Genomic DNA, 16473 nt, shown 5'->3' on the forward strand with positions numbered 1-16473 from the left:
ATTTTACAAAGGAGCTGCACCCCAGTAAAATCCACCACCGCAGTGAGCCAGTTGCAGTCTGTGACTGCACAGGTTACACTGTGAATGGCAGTGGCTTTCCATTGGAAGTGCTACCTGCCAGTCACATATGCAATAGGCAGCCAGTATGTGCTGCTATTAGCAGAGAACAGTACAAAATAGACGTGCATATGGTGTAATTGTGCAAATGATATCAATGGGTTAAATGGGGGATCTAATCAGCACAATTGATTTACGCAAGGTCCCAGCAATGATGAATGACAAACAAACACTCAAAACTTATGACTCATAAAAATTTTTAATAGCGCTTTCTGTGATAAATGGCCTTTCCCTGTCTGAGTCCCGCTTGGTGTGCGGCTGGTGACTTAGTCCCATGTTGTTTAATGACCAGGTTTCAGGATGGAGGCTAGATCTTTAGTCATGTCAGTTATACATGTGACGGACATAACTATCCAGCCAAGCGGCATCTATGAGGGTGTGTGGAAGGACAGCGTTCCAGACGGGCTGTTAAGCGGACGGAGAAACAGCACAGCTGATCCGGCAACAGCAACGCTGAAGACACCAGCCGCACACCAAGCGGGACTCAGACAGGGAAAGGTAGGGCGAGTATTTTCAGTGCTCCTATCCCACTGGCAGTCATGGGGAGATCCACCATATAAAACATTTATCACAGAAAGCGCTATTAAAATTTTTTATGAGTCATAAGTTTTGAGTGTTTGTTTGTCATTCATCATTGCTGGGACCTTGCGTAAATCAATTGTTCTGATTAGATCCCCCATTTAACCCATTGATATCATTTGCACAATTACACCATAAGCACGTCTATTTTGTATTGTACGCCTTTAATTGGGTCATTTGTTTGACCACATTATTAGACAGCTGCTAACACTAGGTCTGGGAGCGCAGGATTTATCAATCAATGCTATTAGCAGAGAGCATGCTTCCAGCAGGAATCCACATCTCTGCCTTTCAGGCAGCCCTACCCAGTGTATAAGGGCTGCAACCTATGCAGCCCTTTGGAAGCTGGTGATATGTGCATGCATGGCACCCCAACGCTAGTGCGCATGCACTGTTCCTGGCACCTGTCAGATCCATTGCACTGGCGTCTGGACCCGGCTAGGAGGTGTGTTTCTTGAGTCCCCTCTCTTACTCGGCAGTAGCAGCACCCCTCATATAAGAGGGTAGGAGCCGTCGCTAGCGGATAACACGTCCTGCCAGTGGTCCTGAGAGAATGGACCCCAAGCCGTATAATTAAATATTACAGGTATAACTTTATATAACTAATTCAGTAAATAATGCATGCATAGATATAATATATAATGTATATTCAAACCATTTTATATACATGTCAAACATTCAGATAAAGAAAGAAGACTCTCATTCACACAGTGATAAGTAGCATTCAGCAGCAGCTTATCCCTGGCATCTATATCTGTTGTTATCTATAAATATCTGCATTTCCAATTCAGAGTACTCTCATTAGATTGTGTTACCAAGGATTGACCCTGCACTGACCTCACAATGGCCTCTTATGGAGGACTGATCTAAGAGCAGATACCACTTATTTAATGCTGAATGTGGATTGTAAAGACTCGCTCACTGTACTTTCCACTGCAATTATTGTACAAAGTAAGACACAGCTGTTTTATTTATTTATTTATTACCAGTTATTTATACAGCGCACACATATTCCGCAGCGCTTAACAGAGAATATTTGGCCATTCACATCAGTCCATTCCCCAGTGGAGCTAGCAATCTATATTCCCTATCACATGCTCACACACACATACATACAAGGGATCATTTTGATTGGAGCCAATAGGCCTACCAGTATATTTTTGGAGTGAGAATCATACACTTTGAGGGCGTTTCTCTTTTCCCTGCTCTAGCACTACTTGCTTTAAATCTAAGTTGTTTCACAATTTCACAATTGCATTATTCAGTTATGTATTCTACTGTACTGTACATGAGCTGAATTGATTACTACTACTGCTATAAGGGGCTAATTCAGCATTGCACACAAGTGCAATGCTGATCGCAGAATCCCGATTAACGGGAATCTGCGTGTGCACAGGACCCATTCTGCGTGGGTGCAGAATGGGTCCTGCGTAATCGCACGCAGGCTCTTCGATGTCTCTGCCTGATTGACAGACAGAGGCATTTAAGAGGTGGTGCGGGGGCAGTCGGTGTTCCCAGAAATGAGGGAGTGTCTGCCCTGTTTTCCGGGAGTGGCAAGGCCACTGATTGTATAGAAGGATGCAGTTTCCCGGCCTCACAAGCCGGCTAGTCTGAGTAAGCTGAGGCTTACTCAGCTGCCGGAGGCCCGGCGCCATCCACCATCGCGACCATCGACCACCGGTCACAGTGCTGGGATTGCAAATGCAGAAGGGTGTGTTATGCACCTCCTTCTGCATTTGCATATTTGCAAGGACAGAATTGCAAAGCTGCCTACATGCAGCTTTGCAATTCTGTCCGATGCTGAATCACCCCCTAAGGGCGGGATGTAATAGAGATCGAGTCTGCCGCTTTGCCTTGTAAATGACTGCAACTTTAAAAAAACGACCGAGATTAGTCTGCATCCCGCACCTTCAGCACACTCGATCTCTATTACATCCCGCCCTAAGTGTTGAATTGCTACTTCATTGATTTATTGTTGAATTCTCCACCTCTATTGCTGTAATTGTGTAGACCAGTGTGGACACAGACACCATGATGTTAATATTATTAAGGTGTCCTTATACAACAAATAATTATATATATGTGATTATTGTACTTCACTCAAATCATATTGTAAGGGCACGGTCGTGCCCTTATATTGAGGCTTACTCGAATAAACTGAATTTTCCCATAGATGGTTCTTACAGGGCTACACCTCAAAGCTATTAAATGAGCTGAAGTTTGGCATGGTCGGGTAGAACTGTCGCTCAGTGCTGCATGCCAAATTTCAGGGCAAAAAAATAAAAAATGAGTATTTGGGAACAATGGCCCTGATTCAGACCCACTCGCAAGCGGGCGCACGTACGTTAGGCGTACGTACAAAAATATTTAAATTCAATGGCTCGCTCGTATTTTCGTTCGCATCTAAAATTCCTCCCTAAACTCTGACGACCCCTCCTCTAACTAACGAGCGTACGAAATAGCGAGCGTACATCCCCGAAATGGCTTGAAAGGAACGCACGCACAAGTATAAACAGGAAGTGGCCTTGTCAGATGTCGATTACCTGCTCCTTTATTCTGCCTACCTCCATCAATCGTATCATGCCAATCAATGTATCAATTAGCTTAATTGTTTGTTTTTTTCAACACAATGCAAGAAACTTTACTCTTGTCCGTGTTTGTGTTTACCCGCAGAATACGTACGGATGAAACATTCGCTTTTATTGTTCAAAAAACATGTGAACCACAATTAAACAATTGTACTATTGCTGTGGATCCCCGCATATTTCCCTGGGTTCATTTCTTTATTTAAATTTGCTTACGCATGTCACTGCATCAAGCCTATCATAACTCTCCAGAGATTTCTGGCCCTGTCGAACACATGACTCATACACTAACCAATAAAATTGCTCCTGTTAATTTCCAAAATACATTAGCCAATCAGAAATTTTTTACACACTTTATCAAAAATGTTTTTTACGAAAAACACCATTGCCATCATGAGAGCCTCCGCATTCACCAGGCGCGAGCTGCTGGTGCTTACGGAGGTCATGGATCGCCGGATCACCAGTCAACCTCAACCCATGACCAACCGGCAGAAGCGCTCCGCGTATGCGGAGGCATGGTCCCGCCTGCGGTCCTTCGGCTCACGCCGCAACATCGGGCAGCTGGAGCGCAGGTGGTCCGACCTGCAACGGCGAACGCCCCGCTTGCTGGCATGCTTTCGCATGCAGATCCTGGCAAGTAAGTGTTATGTATTGTGGTTGAAATGTTTGTGTTTGTGGGGCAAACTGCGTGTGCATGTTTTCCTGTCTGTCCTATTTATTATTTGTACTCATATCTGCGTGTGCATGTTTTCCTGTCTGTCCTATTTATTATTTGTACTCATATCTGCGTGTGCATGTTTTCCTGTCTGTCCTATTTATTATTTGTACTCATATCTGCGTGTGCATGTTTTCCCTCTATTTCTGATTTATTCATTCTACTGCTATTTGGCTTATTTGTTTGTTTGTTTGTTTTTTTTAGTTTTGTTGCCCGGATTTGTCCATAAACTAACCGCAATTTCTTTGTCATATTTTAGGGGGACAGCCAAGACTCCGCCGTCACCGTCCGTCCAGACGGCGTTCCCGGCCACTATCCCCAACCCCCAGCCAACACTCCACCCCAAATCTTTCCCCTATTCCCCACTCCTCCCCATCCTTCCCAGACCCTCTCCCGGAAATGTCGGGCCTCCTTCCCCTCCGTCCCACTTCCCCCTCTCCTCCACCCACCCCTCTTCCAATTACCCCCTCCCCGGAGTCCATCATAACTCCTCCCCATTCATTGGGGAATGACGGATCCTCCGAGGAGGATCATGGAGGTATTTCCGGAGCTCCCGTTTTGGCTCCCGGTATGTTTTTTTTTTTTTTTTTTTTAAAGCACAAACTGTTTGTATGTAATCATGTGTCGTGCCTTTCTTCGTGTTTTTGTGGCTTGACTTTTGGTGATTTTGAAGGTTTGCCTTTACCTCTTCCTGGTGATTTCAACATACACATATCATACCTGTGGGAATTTTTTCCTAGGCCTTGTATTTTTGCCAGCCCCCCCTTTTTTTTTTTTTTTTTCGGTTTAGGAGTGATTTGGTTGTGTTTTTTTTTTTTTAATGTGGATTCCCTATTGTTGTATTAACCCACACACTTTTCTCACCCACAGAGGAACAGAGGCGTCGGCAAGAGGTGGCGGATTGTGTGGGGCAGATGCGGCAACATGTAATCGGCATTCTGGTGGCCCTCGACCGGCTGTCTGGCCTCCTTCGGCAGTATTTTTTTTATTTTTGTTATTTTTTCAAAATAAATTTATTCAGACAAATATACGTTGTGGCTCATTTTTTAAATCCAAAACCAAGATAGTTTAGCATGACATAAGTAGACTGTTCCTGCAAGGATTTCCCTTTTTTAAAAGTTAGATTGTGTTTTGTCTTTGTATGTCAAACAGACACAAGAAACACATAACAGTAACAATGTCATTTCCCTTTTTGGGTGTAGTGTCAATTACATATTTCTACATTTTACAGGTTCCTAGTTGGTGCGCAAGCTGCTTAGGCCAATCTTACAAATCCCAAGGTTGGGCCAGGCTTCCTTTTGGTGTGGGTTGGGAAGCTGAAAACATATTTCAGTTTAGCTCAACTGGCGTCAGTACTGGTTTACCCCTTAGTCAAATGTAACTTGTGTTAACCTGGTTACACTTGCTGTTAACGTCCCAAAAAAGGAAGACCATTTCACTCTTCAAACATTTATTCACAACATAACAGAGAAAACAAAGTGGTCACTCCCAAAAAAAGAACACAGTGATAAATTCAAATACAACACATACCAAGAAATAATTAAATAAAAGCAAAAAATCAAGAACTGGTTGACGAAGGACCATGCCAACATGATTCCACAAACATGGCGTTGCGATATGGGTTCCAGAATATATGCCCAAAAGGACCAGATCCAGGTTTGGTAAGGGTAGCAGGAAGTAGTGAGCGTTGGAGTGGCAAAGATTATGTGAACAAACAGAAGATGGTGAGAAAAATAAAACAAAATTAGATGTTCGCAAACAAACACAAACACATTAGGTATAAACACTGTAGTTTTGTTCAAACTTACCTAAAAAATCTGGCCACCACATCATCGCGTATGGCCCCCCCACATACTGACCTTCGACCAACCTCGGGGGGGCCATCCTCAGGTAAGGCATCCTCTGGCTGCATTGGGACACCACTCCTTATGGCAATGTTGTGAAATATCCCACACAGGACCACAATTTTAGACACCATATCCGGCACATACATGAGCTCGCCACCAGAGCGGTGGAGGCATCTGAATCGGCCTTTTAAAAGGCCGATACAGCGCTCCACCACTTGCCTGGTGGCTGTAAGTGCGGAATTATACGCACTTTGTGGCCCTGGTGTGGGAGCCAAATAAGGAGTGAGCAGCCAGGACATGCAAGGGTATCCACTGTCTCCTGTGAAAAAAAATAGACCACATCAGGAACACTGTGTATCAAGCTTAACATTGTTATGTACTAAAGGTCTCCACTTACCCAGAAGCCACGCATCACCAGCTTGTAGGTTGGTTAATTTCTGCCATATCCCTGATTGCCGGATGACGAAGGAGTCATGAGCACTTCCTGGTAATTTAGCATTCAGGGACAGGATCTGGAGGGAGGCATCACATACCACCATTACATTCAGGGAGTGATAGTGTTTACGGTTTCTAAATATTGCCTCCAGCCGTGCTGGAGGCTGAAGTGGTATGTGAGTACCATCCACAACCCCTATGATGTGTGGGAAGCCAGCTATTTGGTAAAAATTGGCCTTGGCCACACTAAGGGCACCCATATCCAAAGGCATTTTAATAAAATGATGGAGGTGCTTGAAAAGTGCCTCCATCACTGCCCTCAGGATCCGGGAAAAGGAGGATTGGGAGATGCCCGCCACTATTCCCACCGTTGTTTGAAACGATCCTGAGGCACAGAAATGTAACACCGACATAAATTGCGTCAGTGGTGGTATTGCTGTTGGACTGTCAATTTGCCGCTCAAGATCACTTTCTATTAATGAGAGAGTGTCTATGATGATTTTGGGAGGTAGACGGTAGCGTCTTAAAACCTCATCATCGGGCATTCCAAAAAGGGTGACACGTGTTCGAAATATCTGGGGCCTTGCATGCCTACGATGCCTACGCCTGGGACGAGTTTGAGGTTGGTCGTCTTCCGGGAGCAGGGCCAGAACAATTCGCCCCAGATCTACCTGAAATTCAAAGTTTACAATGTAAGGCTTTTGAGCCACCCCAAAAGTAACATAAAACAACTTAGCTTTCTGATACCATCCATAGCTGCTTACATGCCGAGGTATTGTCATGATACATATAAACTGTAAAAAAGCCAAAAATGAGACATCAAAAATTTAGAGGGTGATTTTTTGTTTGTCAAATTGTTGCAAGCCAAAACATAAAATAGGCGAAACACACATTTGGCCATCGATGAAAACGACATTGCACACCGTACGTCAAATAGGGTTCAAATGGACCCCAAAAATGGAAAAGGGAAAAGCAAAACTGGTTTACATGATGAATAAGCCTCGAAAAATGCGTTAATTAGTTCGCAAATGCAAGTCACTACACCAACAGTCAAAAATGCGTTAATTAGTTCGCAAATGCAAGTCACTACACCAACAGTCAAAAATGCGTTAATTAGTTCGCAAATGCAAGTCACTACACCAACAGTCAAAAATGCGTTAATTAGTTCGCAAATGCAAGTCACTACACCAACAGTCAAAAATGCGTTAATTAGTTCGCAAATGCAAGTCACTACACCAACAGTCAAATGCGTTAATTAGTTCGCAAATGCAAGTCACTACACCAACAGTCAAAAATGCGTTAATTAGTTCGCAAATGCAAGAAAAAAAATGGACTTACCCAACTCGAATATATAAGATTTCCAACAAAAAGGTCTTTGGGTCCGAAAGCCAAAACAAACTAAAAAAGATGAAATTAGTGTAAAAAAAAAAATAGCTAACCAAAAACCAGAAGTAGACACCAATTGGCCACAAATTAGACAGCACAAAACTTACCAAATCAGGAAAGGATGGGGAAAAAAAGCAAAAAAATGCGAACGGAAAACCAAAACAACTGTAGCAAAACCAAAAAAAAACCAACTCTGCAAAATCCTCCAACCGCAAACAACCAAATCCAACCAACTTAACCGCCAACAATCCAACAACCCAACCTCGACTCCACACACACCAAGCCATAAATAGTGTTTATTTTCCCGCACAAATTAAGGATGAATCATAGGGACGCACAATCAATGATGCGGCCGCAAACTAAGGACGCATGTATAAATACGTCACGAAATCACATTGAATTTCTGGTTGATTTCATTCTGGAAGCAGAGACATGGCTTCAGACCAGGGAAACAATGGCCAAAAATCCGGCGGTAAGGCCTTCATGCATTTTGTCTCAATGATTCTTTTTAAACATAATATTGTGCAAGTTGTGAAGTGGCTAAATCTGCATATTTACCCAAATAGGTGAGGAGGATGACATGGAAGAGACTGCTGGCCCCAGTCAACCCGCCAAAGCTGCCAAAAAAAAAAGGCAGCCACATTTCACAAGCAAGGAGATGGAGGTTTTGATCCAGAAGTGCGTTGACATCCTGCCCCAGGCAGCCAGGAATATGAGCCAAAGCCAGAAGTGGAGAATGTGGGAGGAGGTCGCCGTTGCTGTCAATAGGGTGGGTGATTATGTCCGTCTAGCCCGGGATGTCAAACGGCGGTAAGTAAACACTTTCCCATCCTATAAACAAACCCCATTGTAAAAAAAAGGATAATGGTTCCAATTTCATTCCACAGATGGGCAGACTTCAAATATCGTCTCAAGCAAAAACTTGCCGACAGGGCTAGGCATGCAAGGGGGACAGGTGGGGGTCCCACCCCTGTGTCATTGGAGTTGACAGACTTAGAAGAGCTGGCACAGGGGTGTGTGCAGGCTGTGGAGGTGTTTGGCGTGTCCAACATGGATACGGACATGCCAGACTTTGCGGCTCCTCATGTTGGCCAAGGTAAGTCTTGTGATGTCACCAACTCTGAAATGCTATTGTGCCAATATGTAGATTCTAATGTGAGTCTTTTCGCATCTTTCCTAACAGAGACAGAGGCGGATGAGTCTGCTCCAGAGGGGAGCCTTGGCCGCAGAATTTCTGCTGGCTCTGCAGGGGAGGAACCAGTACATCCGGCTGAGGACCCTGCAGAAGCCAGTCCAGGGCGTGCCCCCTCGCAGGCAGTGGGCCTCCTCACAGAACTCAATTTTAAATCGGATTTCCATACGGAGATTCTGCAGAGGATGGACGCCAGTCTGATACGGGTGGCTGAGGCCCTGGAACAAAATGCTGCGGCCAACGTGACCATTGCTCAGGCCCTGGCGGAAAATACCAGGGCCAACATCCGCATCGCCGATGCCCTGGAGCAGCTCGTTCGCCAGCACATGGTGGAGCCGACCTCCCTTCCTGCCGGAACATCCGGATCCTCCACCTCTGGCACAACATCAGCCAATCCTCCAAATGTGCCTAGCCCTGTGCCTAGTCCAGAGGCCACAACATCTGCCTCTGGACAGGCCAGCCCGATGGCATCCCGGACCCGGTCTGGCGCCCACCCTCACCCAGCCAAACGGGCGAGAAAACGGTGACAGCAATGGCGACTTTTCCCACACTCCTTCTGTGCTTGGCTCATATTCCTTTCTGGTCAAAACTTCCCTCTCCTTTCTTGTGAAATTTTTTTACATTTGGTATTTACGTTTATGTTACCAGTTATGGCTTTTTTTTTTTTTTTAACAAATATCTTTGCCACAAAAAAAAGGCAACAAAATATTAGGCCAATTTGTTTGTGTTTAAACAATAAATTTAAAACAAAAAACTGACATTGTATTGTGACATTATTGTACAAATGGGTTACATTTAATCCTGGCCCTAAAGGCAAAAACTGACCCTCTTTAAAAAAAAAAAAGGCCTCTTTAAGGAACGTTTACAAAATCACATAGCGATGCAAATTCCACAGTAAACCAAAAAAAAGGGGAGCTAATTACAACATGATGACATTATTGTTACAATAGGCCATAACCAACAAATTGTGGCCAAAATAAAACACCAAAAATGTACGCTAATTGATTGTGTAATCATGACATTAGCAGCTCTGATTTCCACCTGCGTACGCTTTTGTGCTATCCCAATAAACTGCTTTCCAAACACATACCAAGCCGGTTTTCAATCCAACACTAATTACTTTACTGACCAGCCACGATTAATCGCAGCACCATCGTTGAGTCCCGGGACGGAGGAGAAGGCCATCGCCAATGTGGTCGAGTAATCCTGACCCTAAGCTGTGCGAGCATTTTGAAGGGAAAGCGGATGTTCCAGTGACGTATGAGACGGTCCGAACACATTTGACGTTCGCATCTGCTAATGTATGTACGCCCCAAAAACGCCTCGCCACGCCTGCGTTTTTTCATCTCCACCCCCGTCAACACCCAAAAACGCCCTGTTCTGTCAATCACATTTGACATGTCACTTCCTGTACGCTATTTTAGGAACGAGAGAAAAAAAAACTCGCAATCTGCCGTACGCACATGCGCAGTGTAACACCGACGCATGCGCGGTTAGTCAACATCGGAACGCAACGAGCGTACTGTTGTTAACGTGCGGCTCTGAATGAGGGCCAATGTAGCTTAAACTGTCATTTTTTTCTGCCACTTTCAGTTAGGACCACTTTTCTGCTTTAGTCTATGGGGGGATTTTTGGGAAGGCATAAGTCGGGGCAGAGGACGAATTAGGACTTGGGGGTTTGTTTTATTAAGTAGCTCTTGTTTCAGTGTAGGTGCTTTTGGGATTCAGGTAAGTTACAGTTTTTAAACTATTAGCCCACAAATGCCCCATTATATACTGTAGATAGGCAATGTCAACTTGCTGCTAATGCTCAGTAGGTGCCTCCTGCAGGGGTTGTACAGTGTCTTCACCTGGCATTTGGGGCTGCGGGACCGGGTATAGGTAGCTGGCATTAGCGGCGGTGGGACCCGGCGGAGGTAGTGGAGGTAGAGGGCCTTAGCGGCGGAAGGGACCCAGTGGCGCTGTGGGTGCCAGCAGCGGTGGGACCTGGCAGAGGTAGCCGCCATTCAAGACGGCCACCACGAGCCAATCACAGCTCGCAGAGTGATTGCCCTGCCCCCCTCAATTGGCTTATATAAGCCAGCACGAGGCAGTGGCACGCAGTCTGATGGTGGGGAGGGAGCATAGAAGAGCTCCTGAAGAAAGAAGATGGCCAAAGTCCTAGTGGGCAGCGGCCATGCAAATGAGCTCAAAGGCTGCCACCCCCAGGTGAAGACGCCGGAAGCCATGGTGGGTTGGCACTTGTCAGGTGTAGACGCCAGAAGCGCTGGGTGGCAGCCATGAAAAATGAAAGGCCGCTGTCCCCCAGATGAAGATGCCAGAAGCCCTTGTGGGTTGGCGCCCACCAGGTGAAGATGCCAAAAGCCCTGGGATGGCGGTGGCCCCCCAGGTGAAGACGCCGTGTAAGTCCTAGGGGAGGCAGCAGTATTGAAAAAGAGCTTAAAGGCTGCCACCCCCAGGTGAAGGTGCAGCTAAATAAATAAAATCATTCAGTGTTATGTTTTTATTTTAATATTTCTTATATACGGGTACTATAGGTACCAGTGGGCTCTTAATGCCCCGCTTGCTGGTACTTGTGGTTCTCCAAATACCAGCATGTGGGGGAGGCTTCCTGGGACCTGTAGTTTACTTTTAAAAGACAATATTTTTACTTCTTTCCTTGCACTACACTTTCACATCAACCCTGCACCCACCGACCAGGGGTGCCGATAGCCCCAGGCTTTATTGGGGGGGGGCCCACCTCTCCAGGGATCCTCTGCCTGGGCTGACTAGCGGTCAGGCATAATTCTTTGGCCGAGCTGTGGCATTATTCTCCTGCTAGAAAGGGTCTGGTGCTGGTTATGGATAATACAAGGGACCCCTATGCATCTTGTCCCCTGTATTTCCAAAACCAGGCCTGGCTCGCTGAGCCCAGTGCTGGTTGTGTTAAATACAGGGGACCACTACGTCTTTTGTCCCTTGTATTTTCACAACTAGGACTGGCTCTCAAAAGCCCGGTGCTGGTTGTTCTAATACAGGGGACCCCTATGTTGTTTGTCCCCTGTATTTTTACAACCAGGACCGGCTGTGAAAAGCCTGGAGCTCGTTGTGCTTTAGGGGGTGGGGGCACACCTTTTTTTTATATATATATATATATATATATATATTTGACTTGTTTTCTTTTTTTTACACAGATGAATGAATGGATTTCACTGATTCATCCATGCATCTGTGTCTTCTTGCATCTCTGAATCATTTTTTTTACACAGATGCCTGCATCACGGATCTAACGTATCCGTGCTTGCAGTCAGCTATCTTTAGATCTTGCACGATAGTTCTTATGTTAAAACGTGCTGTTTAAGCACCATATCGTTTCCTGGAGTGCAAGGGAGAGTTCAAGGGAAATCGTTCACGATATTGCATCATGAGCACATTGTTCCATGTGTAGGGGCCTTAAGAAGCAGTTCAGGGCTGGGACCATTAGTGCCAGTGATCCCCTTTGTCCCCCGCTGGTGCCCCTGTAACTGCGCTTCTACTGCCACTGACCCACACGCCTGCAGCCTGCCCCCGCAGCCGTCTCTCCCTCTGCACCCCAAAACACCTCCTTTGTGCTGTCCCCTCCACCACCCACACTATTGTACCATTTTGTTGACCTTCTCCCCTGCAGGTGTCGCAGTTTGCTGCTCCCGTCCCTGATGGTTAATAAATTATGAAAAAGCAATGAAATTCCATAGACAAAAAAACTTACGGTTTCAAATGTCCCATTAAGGCTTCTTAGACATGATCTGAAATTTCACAAAACCTACTGATTCTGCCACTCAAACTTAAAAAAGCAATGAATGGCCGTTCCTTACGCAATACAGATATGGCATGCCATCATACCCTGTGATTAACTGCAGATTCAGCACTCTCAAAATGGTGGAGCTGCTACTTCATGGAATTGTGTGCTCATTGGAATACACACATGCAGCCTGTGCAACTGATGTCTGAGCAGAAGATGTAGCTGCGCAGATGGGATAAGAGTGGTGTGGATTGGGGGAGGAGACAGAGCTGTGTGGATGAGGGGAGACAGAAAGGTGTGGAGAGTGGGGAAGATTAAGCAGCACAGATGGGGTAAAGTGATGCAGACGGGTGGAAAACTAGGGGGGAGATAGAGTGGCACAGTTTGGGGGGAGAGAGCAACGTGGATGGGGGGTACAGAGTGGCATGGATGTGGGAAGACAGAGCAGTGCAGATGGGTAAAGACAGATTGGTACAGATGAGAAAATACAGAGTAGCACAATGGGAGAACACACAACAGTAGGGATTGGGGAAGACAGATTGGTCCGGATGGGGGTAGACAGAGTGGTGCGGGGGGGTGAGACAGTGGCATGGTTGGGGGGACAGAGTGGTGCAGATGGCGGAAGAAAGAGTGGCATGGTTATGGGGAAGGTAGTGGTGCAGATGGAAGAAAACAGAGTGACACAGATGCAGGAAGACAGGGTGGCACCTATGGGGAAAGACAGATTGGTGGTGATGAGGGAATACAGACTAGCACAGTTGGGAAACCACACAGCAGTAGGGATTGGGGAAGTTATAGCAGCATGGAGGCGTATAGGGGAGCAAACTGTACATGCATAGACAGAGTATGATAGTTTTAGCAATTAGGGAGCTGAATGTGTATTCTGAATGAGATGGATGTCTGGAGTGAGAAGGATTTTGTAACCCAGTGGGATTGTGGTGACCGAATGGAAAGATTGTGGGTACTATCTGTGATGTGTGTGTCACATAACTACTCAGACCTCAGTTGCATAGACTGCATATGTGTAATCCAATGAGCACACAATTCTGTGAATTAGCAGCTCCACTATTTTGTGAGTAACAGCAATCTCTCTCTGTAGTTAAAACCATAGGGTGTGATGGCATACCATATCTGCATTGCGCAAGGAACACGTCCATTAAGGTGTCAGCCTTAATGATCAGAATTTCCATTGCTTTTTTAAGTTTGAGTGGCAGAAATTCAGTAATTTCAGATCATGTCTAAGAAGTCTTAATGGGACATGTGAAACCGTAAGGTATTTTGTCTATGGAATTAATTTATAATTGAAGCTAATCTCTTGTTGGTTGACCTTTACATTGCAATTTATTTAGGCTTGGTATTTATTCTAGCCTTTATAATTTCAGAAGATTTGTATTCTCTCGCTGCATTGATTGCTGGTATATTTATTATTATTTTGTTATATGTACCCCATTATATTTCTCCTATTGTCTATTTTTGATCCCTCTCCTTTTTCCAATCCCTGCTTTAATATGTATGATTCAATACTTCATACATATGTCTGTAACATGTATTGTAGATAATCCCTTTTTGGCTTTTTAATGTATACTAATTAAAAGTTCAATTTGACTAATACGCTGAGTGCTCCATATGTAAGTCTCCTTTCTTTACCTGAAGTTTTGTCTGTATATTGTCAGGGAGCACATCCAATATAAGTTATTTCCTATTCTGGAGATATATATAATATATATATTCAAATGTGGACAGTCCTGTTTAATTCATTCTGTTGATTCATCTTTTACCAAGGCATCCCAGTGCACTGTAACCTTTTTTTTCTCCCCCTTTTCCGATAAATTATAAATGTTCAAACCCACAGTGCATAAATGTAAAAACATGAATAATAAAAAAAGAAAGAAATAAAATAAATGGAAACAAATAAAATTACAAACCTGATAATGATGAGCCAGAGTTCATTATAACGATACAGCCAAACAGTAGATTAAAGCAAAAAAAATACCACAAAATTCAGCAAGTAATCTGTACTCCCTGTATATTATACTGTTCACTAATGATGGTGCAAACTTAAACACACACACGGGGTGTCTACAATATCAACATAAAATCTCTCTCTCTCTCTATAGATACTGAAACAAAACAAGAAATATGTCTGCACTTGGTTTTACCCATATTGCTGCATGGCATGTCATATATGTATACAAAACGACTTCTGCTATCGGCGCAAACAATAATATACAGTACTGCAAATCAGTGTGTATCTAGCAAATAAGAGCATGGGGATTTGTTTATATTTTGATTAAAACATTTATGGCGGTATCCAATTAGCCCTGAACACTGTTTGGGCGTTAATTAATCCCCATGATCGGTGAAAAACAGGGATTCTTTTCAGATTAACTCTGTTTTTCACAGATGTTTTTTTTCACCCTATCCTATTATATTGAACAAAATAATAGGATATATCGCATGAAAACACATAGGGTCCACAATAAGCAAGCAAACCTATGTTTTCGCCTTTTTGGTGGTGAAAAAACTGCACTTATCATGAATTCTTTTTAGGGACACATCAGGTACCAAAAAATAACCATGATAAGTGTCGGTGTCGGGCAGCACTTTGGGGCTAATAGGATAGCCGTGCTGCGATCAATTAGCATAGTGCTGCTAATTGGATGCCACCCTTAATCTTGCAGCCTAGCATATATGCACAACGTGTTGGGAATGAAATTCTGGCTATCGGGATGCCACTGGTCAGAATACCGACAGCGGTATCCCGACTCCTGACACCCATAGAGAACACCAGTGAGCAATTTCCTAACTCCTACCCTAACCCTCCCTCCACAGTGCCTAACCCCAATCTCCCCCTCCCGCACCCTAAACCTAACACCCCCTCCCCAGTGCCTAAACCTACCCCCCCCAGTGCCTAAACCTAACCTCCCCCTCCCAGCACTCTAATCATTACACAACCTCCCCGGCGCCTAAACCTCCCCCTAATGCCTAACCCTAACTCTGCTACCTAACCCTAATCTCCCCCTAACACCCCGATACTTACCTTCGGGGTGCCGGCGGTCAGGATACTGGTGCCAACTACATCCCATGCCCAACACATCATTAAATTGCAGTAACATGCACTCACCTCTCTGGTATATATTATTTATCAGTCCTTCTGTGCCATAGTCTTCTATCTACAGAATAAATCCTGAAGCAAGTTTGTTGGGCATTTCACCACTCTTGGCTGTGATTTATGAGTCATAATAGACTACTGAAGAGTCATCTCTGGTCCATTGGAGCTGGTCAATTTCTATGTTCTTCTTCACTTACACTAGATCAACATCAGTGATCAGTTATTATGGGTTACTGCACCTTTGCACTTTTTGAACTCCCATTGTTGCAATCCTATGTTATAGACCAGTGTCGCTGCCAAAAGACACGCTGCACTGGCATTTCATATAGAAACATCAGTGCAGTGCAACTTATTGGCCACATCACTGGGAGCGTCACTGCTGCCCAGACCGGCAAAGCACTTGTGTGCTCAATTCTTTATAGAATTCCCATCACACTCATCAACTGTCTGCTACTCTGCTTCTACTCTACCTAACTGATCTGCTATCTGCAAATACAGTAGTGCAGTTAACAACTTCTACCTGTTGCTCAAACCACATCAGACTCTATGCTCTATACTGACAAACTGTTACTGCCCATTTTGATGTATTGCACCCGGCATGCAACTGCGCTTGTGCATGTTTTCTGCTGTGACCTCACTATCTCTTGCATACTAAACTTTACAGTGACTGCTGCTTTCCATTAGTGCTCCATCTTCCAAAATTGCAATGGTATATTGAAGTGGTACTTACAGATCTATTTATATG

At 44.6% G+C, this 16473-nt stretch overlaps 1 protein-coding gene across 2 annotated transcripts in view; it reads left to right on the forward strand.

Annotated features, from left to right (window-relative positions):
• The first annotated feature begins 1175 nt into the window (after positions 1 to 1175).
• Positions 1176 to 16473, forward strand: part of DIAPH3 (diaphanous related formin 3) — a 786386-nt gene continuing 771088 nt past the window's right edge. For both annotated transcript variants that reach the window (XM_088481432.1, XM_088481491.1), the window contains exon 1: positions 1176 to 1282. The gene's annotated coding sequence lies outside the window, so the exon portion shown is untranslated. The remainder of the gene's footprint in view (positions 1283 to 16473) is intronic.

Source organism: Taudactylus pleione, unplaced genomic scaffold (genome assembly GCF_031769625.1).
Source record: "Taudactylus pleione unplaced genomic scaffold, aTauple2 ptg000005l, whole genome shotgun sequence".
In the NCBI taxonomy this organism is placed as follows: domain Eukaryota; kingdom Metazoa; phylum Chordata; class Amphibia; order Anura; family Myobatrachidae; genus Taudactylus; species Taudactylus pleione.